Raw genomic sequence first — 6,000 nt, forward strand, 5'->3', positions numbered from 1 at the left:
GCTGAACCAGGCCGAAGCCAAGAGCCAGGAACTCCGTCCATGTCTCCCATGTGGGTAGCAGGGACCCAAGCACTTGGGGCATCTTCTTCTGCTTTCTCAGGTGCATTAGAAGAGGGCTAGATCAGAAGTGGCGCAGCCGGGACTCGAACCAGTACTCTGATATGGGAAGCCGGTGTTGTAGGTGGCAGCTTGGGTCACTGTGCCATAACACTAGCTCCAATTGTTAGACTGGCTCTCATTCAGAAATCAACAAACGACAAATACTGGTGAGGGTTGGGGGAAAAGTCACCCTAATTCACTGTTTGTGGGAATGTAAACTGGTGCAGCCACGGTGGAAGACAGTTTGGAGATACCTCAGAAATCTGAATATAGCCCAGCATATGACCCAGCCATCCCACTCCTGGGAATTTACCTAAACCAAAAGAAGTCAGCATATGGAAGAGTTACCTGTACCCCCATGTTCATTGCAGCACAATTCACAGTAGTTAAGATACGGAATCAACTCAAATGTCCATCAACTGTTGATTGGATAAAGAAATTATATGTATATATACACACTATGGAGTACTACTCAGCTGTAAAAAAAAATGAATTCCTGCTTTTGCAGCAAGAAATCATTATAGTTAGTGAAATAAGATAGTCTCCAAAGGACAGATATCATGTGTTTTTCCCTGATCAGGGGTAACTAACAGAGTATCTAAAATGGAATGTATTGCAGTGAAATGGAGATTTTGGGATTCAATGATTGTTTACAGCCCTTGTCTCTTCTATATGAAATAGTGTTTTTCTTTCTTCATACTGTTTGTTGAACTCTTTTTCTTTGTAAAAATTAAGAGTGGAAATGGGACCAGAAGAAGGGTTAGAGTGTGGGTGGTTGGGAGGGTATGGTGGAGAGCATCACTCTGTTCCTGAATCTGTGTATATGAAATACATGAAACTTGTATAACTTAAATAAAAATTTTTTAAAAAGCAAAAAAAAATGATAGTGCAAATATAAATGTTAGATCATGGTTTCTCTCTCTTCGCTGCTGCTGCGATTTGTTAATTTGTGTAGGTAATGCCATTAGTGATGGTTCAGAGGGTTTTTTTTTTTTTTTTTTTTTTTGGACAGGCAGAGTGGACAGTGAGAGAGGGAGACAGAGAGAAAGGTCTTCCTTTGCCGTTGGTTCACCCTCCAATGGCTGGCGTGCTGAGGCCAGCGCACCACGCTGATCCAAAGGCAGGAGCCAGGTGCTTCTCCTGGTCTCCCATGGGGTGCAGGGCCCAAGGACCTGGGCCATCCTCCACTGCACTCCCTGGCCACAGCAGAGGGCTGGCCTGGGGGAGGGGCAACCGGGACAGAATCTGGCACCCCGACCGGGACTAGAACCCGGTGTGCCGGAACTGCAGGCGGAGGATTAGCCTATTGAGCCATGGCGCCGACCGAGAGGAGGGTATTTTTCACCTTTCTTGTTTGTGCTTCCTATTTCCAAGTACTCAGGGTGGAATTTTTTCCTGATTCCAGAATCATGAGTTCTTGAGAATTGGTGGAGACAATAGAAAGTTGACTGTGTGTCTGACCTTTTATTTTACTCATGTGGAAATTGGGACTTGCCCCGGTTCCAATAATTTGCTGGATGAAACCATCAGTTAATTGCAATGACAACACACGGTTCCAAGTCAGTGTGATACAGGACTGAGTGACTTAGAACAGCCTGCATGTGATATCAAATACTAATGGAATCCTATCACAAGGAGAAACAGGTCTGTAAGAGCTGGGAACCCCACCACCACTTACCTGAGTGTGGGTGTTGCAGATACTGATTGTTTCATTGATGGCCACATCTTTTGTTCTCGGCCAATTTGAAAAGAAAATATCTGTACAAAGATGTCTGTCTCCAACCAGAGCTGTTTGCTCAGTCAATCCATGTTGTTGAGATTCTCTGCTTCTTTGGGGCTGGCACTGTGGCCTAATGGGTTAAGCCAGAACCTGTGAAGCCAGCATCCAATATTGGTGCTGGTTTGTGTCCCAGCTGCTCCACTTCCCACTCAGCGTGCAACCAATGCACCTGGGAAAGCAGTGTGGGATGACCCAAGTGGTTGGGCCCTGCCCTCATGTGGGAGACCCAGAAGAGGCTCCTGGCTCCTGGCCCCAGCCTAATGCAGCCCTGGCTGTTGTAGCCAACTGGGAAGTGAACCAGCGGATGGAAGATTTCTCTCTCCATCTCATCCTCTCTCTCTGTAGTGCTGCCTTTCAAATCAATCAATCAACCAATCAATCTTTTTAAAAAAAGTTTCTCTTCGGGGACAGCACTGTGGTGTAGTGGGTTAATGCCCTGGCCTGAAGCGCCGGCATCCCATATGGGTGCCGGTTCAAGACCCAGCTGCTCCACATCCAAACCAGCTCTCTGCTATGGCCTGGGAAAGCAGTAGAAGACGGCCCAAGTCCTTGGGCCCCTGCACCCATGTGGGAGACCCAGAAGAAGCTCCTGGCTTCTGGCTTCAGATCAGTGCAGCTCCGGCCATTAGGGCCAACTGGGGAGTGAACCATCGGATGGAAGACCTCTCTCTCTCTCTCTCTCTCTGCCTCTCCTCTCTCTGTGTAACTCTGACTTTCAAATAAATAAATAAATCTTTTTAAAAAAGTTTCTCTTCTTCAAAGATTTATATTCCTTAACTTTTCCAGAAAATTCATACTCAGTTCTGACCCTAACTCTCCAAATCTTTACATCTTATTTTATATTTTCCCTCCCTGAATTTTTGCAAGCACTTTAGGTTACTTCTTTGAATGTGAAGTGGAGGAAAGGAAAAGAATCAGTATATATTATGAAATATGAAAGGTGTGGTTTGAATAAATGTAAGAGTAGAGATTAGGGCAAACTCTCAGGGTAGCTAGGATTTCATTCCTGCTTTGGTTAAGGCACGGTAATAAATACTTTTTAAAAGACAGGCCTGTCCCCTCTTTGTCTCAGGAAGCATATTCATTCTTGAACACTTAGCAAAGGTGCTAGAAGAGGAGGGTGAGGAGTTTTTCACAGCCTGGCAATTTGGCTGAAATAATCTCATATGTAGAATGGACATACACATTATACTTTCTTTAGACCACCTCATTCCCTGTAGAGGCCTAAGGGCTGTGAGGGGGGGTGACCAAATTGGAGTCTGCAAATCTGTTTGAATCCTGGCTCTGAAACTTCCTGACTGTGCAGTCTTTGGCAAATCCCATAATCACTCTGAATTTCACTTTTTTTAATTAGTAAGGTGGGTCCAACAAACACTGTCCCTGGCAACTGTACAAAGAAGGTGTGATGGCCAAATTAGAGAAGAGGTGAGAAAGGGCATCCCAAACTGTAAATACTAGGCTTTGTGTGTCACATCCATGAGAGGGGGGTGGGTTGAGGAGGTTGGGGGCTGGGGAGCTGTGTAAGGAGGACACTGGCAATTTTTATATTCAGCGCTAAGCCTCAGCTGCTGAGCAAGCAGCAAGCCGGGGCCAAGCCTGCTCTCTGAAGCTACACTTGGGACCCCAGCTTCCTCCCTTCGCTAACCACTGGTTGCCCTGCCTATGAGCAAGAAAGTTGAAGCCCCTCACCTCCCACAGTCACAAGCAGAAGGGAAACCAGTACTGAGCCTCAGAGAGGTTAGGTCACTGACAACAGCTGCTGTTTATTGAAAGCTTACTCTGTGCGACTGGCGTGATGCCGAGTGTTTTACATACATGATCTTATTGATTTCTCATGTTAGAAAACGAGGTTGCGGCGGGCGCCGCGGTTCAATAGGCTAATCCTCCGCCTAGTGGCGCCAGCACACTGGGTTCTAGTCCCGGTTGGGGCACTGGATTCTGTCCCGGTTGCCCCTCTTCCAGGCCAGCTCTCTGCTGTGGCCAGGGAGTGGAGTGGAGGATGGCCCAAGTGTTTGGGCCCTGCACCCGCATGGGAGACCAGGAGAAGCACCTGGTTCCTGCCTTCGGATCAATGCGGTGCGCCTGACGCGGCGGCCATTGGAGGGTGAACCAATGGCAAAGGAAGACCTTTCTCTCTGTCTCTCTCTCTCTCTCTCTCTCACTGTCCACTCTGCCTGTCAAAAAAAAAAAAAAAAAAAAAAAAAAAACGAGGTTGTTGTGATGCTAGCCCCACATCACAAATGTGGAAACTGAGGGTTAGAGAAGCCAAATAACTTGCCCAAGGTGATAATCAGAAAGTTGTCTCGCCAGGCGTCAGATCCAGGTGATCGGTTCGTCAAATGCGCATCCTTTAAACATCCTTCCGCTATTCTGCAATGGCTGGTTCCCGTGCTTCCCACCCCCCTGACACTGAACACACCTCCAGTGGGTTGTGGCGAACTTTCAGAAGAGAGAAGAACAGAGAAGGGGCTGAAGCCTTGCTGCTGCTCCAGCAGCTCCATTTCCTAATCACACACACAACTCTCCGGCTCAGTTGTTAGGCAGGGAGCTAGAAATCAGCCTATGTGTGTGAGAGGGGCCTGAGGAAATACGATTCCGCAAAAGTGGAAGCAGCCCAGCATCTACACTTCAGAGTCCTGCCCAGATCCTGATCCCCTTCCAGGTGCTCCCAGCCCTTGCCCCAGGGGAACACTCTCTCCCAGGACCACACGGGTCACCTGGCCTGTACACACTGAGCAATCAAACCTTTACACTCTCCTCCAAGGCAGCCACCCTAGGGGGAAGCCCCTCTCGCCAGCAAACCTGGGGAGGAATTTCCTAATTGACACTCAGCAAACCCTTTGTCCTGGAGGAGGGAGGAGAGGAGGGGAAGGAGAAACCTGGACCCCTTTTCCCTTATAAGCCCCCGTCTAAACAAAGACTGTGCGCTCAGTTCTCGGCTCTCCGCTGAGCCGCCCGCCTGGCCTGCCTGGTGTATTCTCTCCATCCAACCACGTAACCTTGCTTTCCCCCAGTCTGAGGGACTGGGCACTCTCTCTGTGTCCCTTCCATTCTGACGGATGCCTTGTCCCCAGTAAAACCTTGCTACTTTGCTCTCTGTCTCATGCCTGAATTCTTCCTTGCGTGAAGACAAGAACCCAGGTGACACAGTCATGTTCCGTCTTATGTGCGTGGCCAACCAGTTATCTGGCTCCTTATTTCTTTGTTATCTTCTTATTTCTTTGTTATCTTCTTTTTTGTGGAAAGAGAAGGAGAACAGAAAATTCTTGCTCCTGAAGATTCTGGCTAACAGTTGTCATAAATCTATCTGACTCTAGTTAAGCCGTAGTAGGATGAAAGATGTAATTAAGGCTGGATTTGGTGAGGAGGACATAGCCAAAGAATATCTGTGACCTGGGGAAGGAGCAGCTGCTAACAGTAGCAGCAGTTGCTATCCCAGAGGCCGGTGGAATTAGCATCTATAGAAAACTTTTGGTTAGCATCTGTGGAGAACCGTGCTCAACGCCAGGTGCCAGGCACATACACAGCATAAGGCACTTAGACATGAGAGGAAGCAGTAGAAGGCATTAGCCGAGGAAAACGGATTGGTGCTTTACAAAGTGAGGGAAACTGAATTCTGAACAGGGAGGGAAAATTTAGGGTGGAGTAGTCAGCATGATTTTTGTGAAGGAGGGACTTTGAAGGTTGAGTGGGATTTGACTAAATGAAAAGGGGTGGGGGGCAGCACTGTGTCACAGTGGGTTAAGTTGTTGCTTGTGACACTGGTATCCTATTTTGGAGTGCTGGTTGGAGTCTGGCTGCCCTGCCTCCTATCCAACTCCCTGCTAATGCTCCTGGGGAGGCAGCAGAAGATGGCTCATCTACTTGGGCCCCTGCCACCCAGATGGAGCCCTAGGCTTCTGGCTTCAGCCTGGCCTAGTCCTGGTCCTTATGGCCATTTGGGGACTGAAGCAGCAGATGGAAGTTCTCCCTTTCTCTCTCCATTCCCTGCTCTCTCTCTGTCACCTTGCCTTTCAAATAAATAAACTTTTTTTTTTTTTTAAAGAACACGGGTGGTGATTATTGAAAGGAGAAACTTAAAGAGGAGATGATGTGAAGATAGGTTTAAAACAATGACACTA

Source organism: Oryctolagus cuniculus, chromosome 14 (assembly GCF_964237555.1).
Source record: "Oryctolagus cuniculus chromosome 14, mOryCun1.1, whole genome shotgun sequence".
In the NCBI taxonomy this organism is placed as follows: domain Eukaryota; kingdom Metazoa; phylum Chordata; class Mammalia; order Lagomorpha; family Leporidae; genus Oryctolagus; species Oryctolagus cuniculus.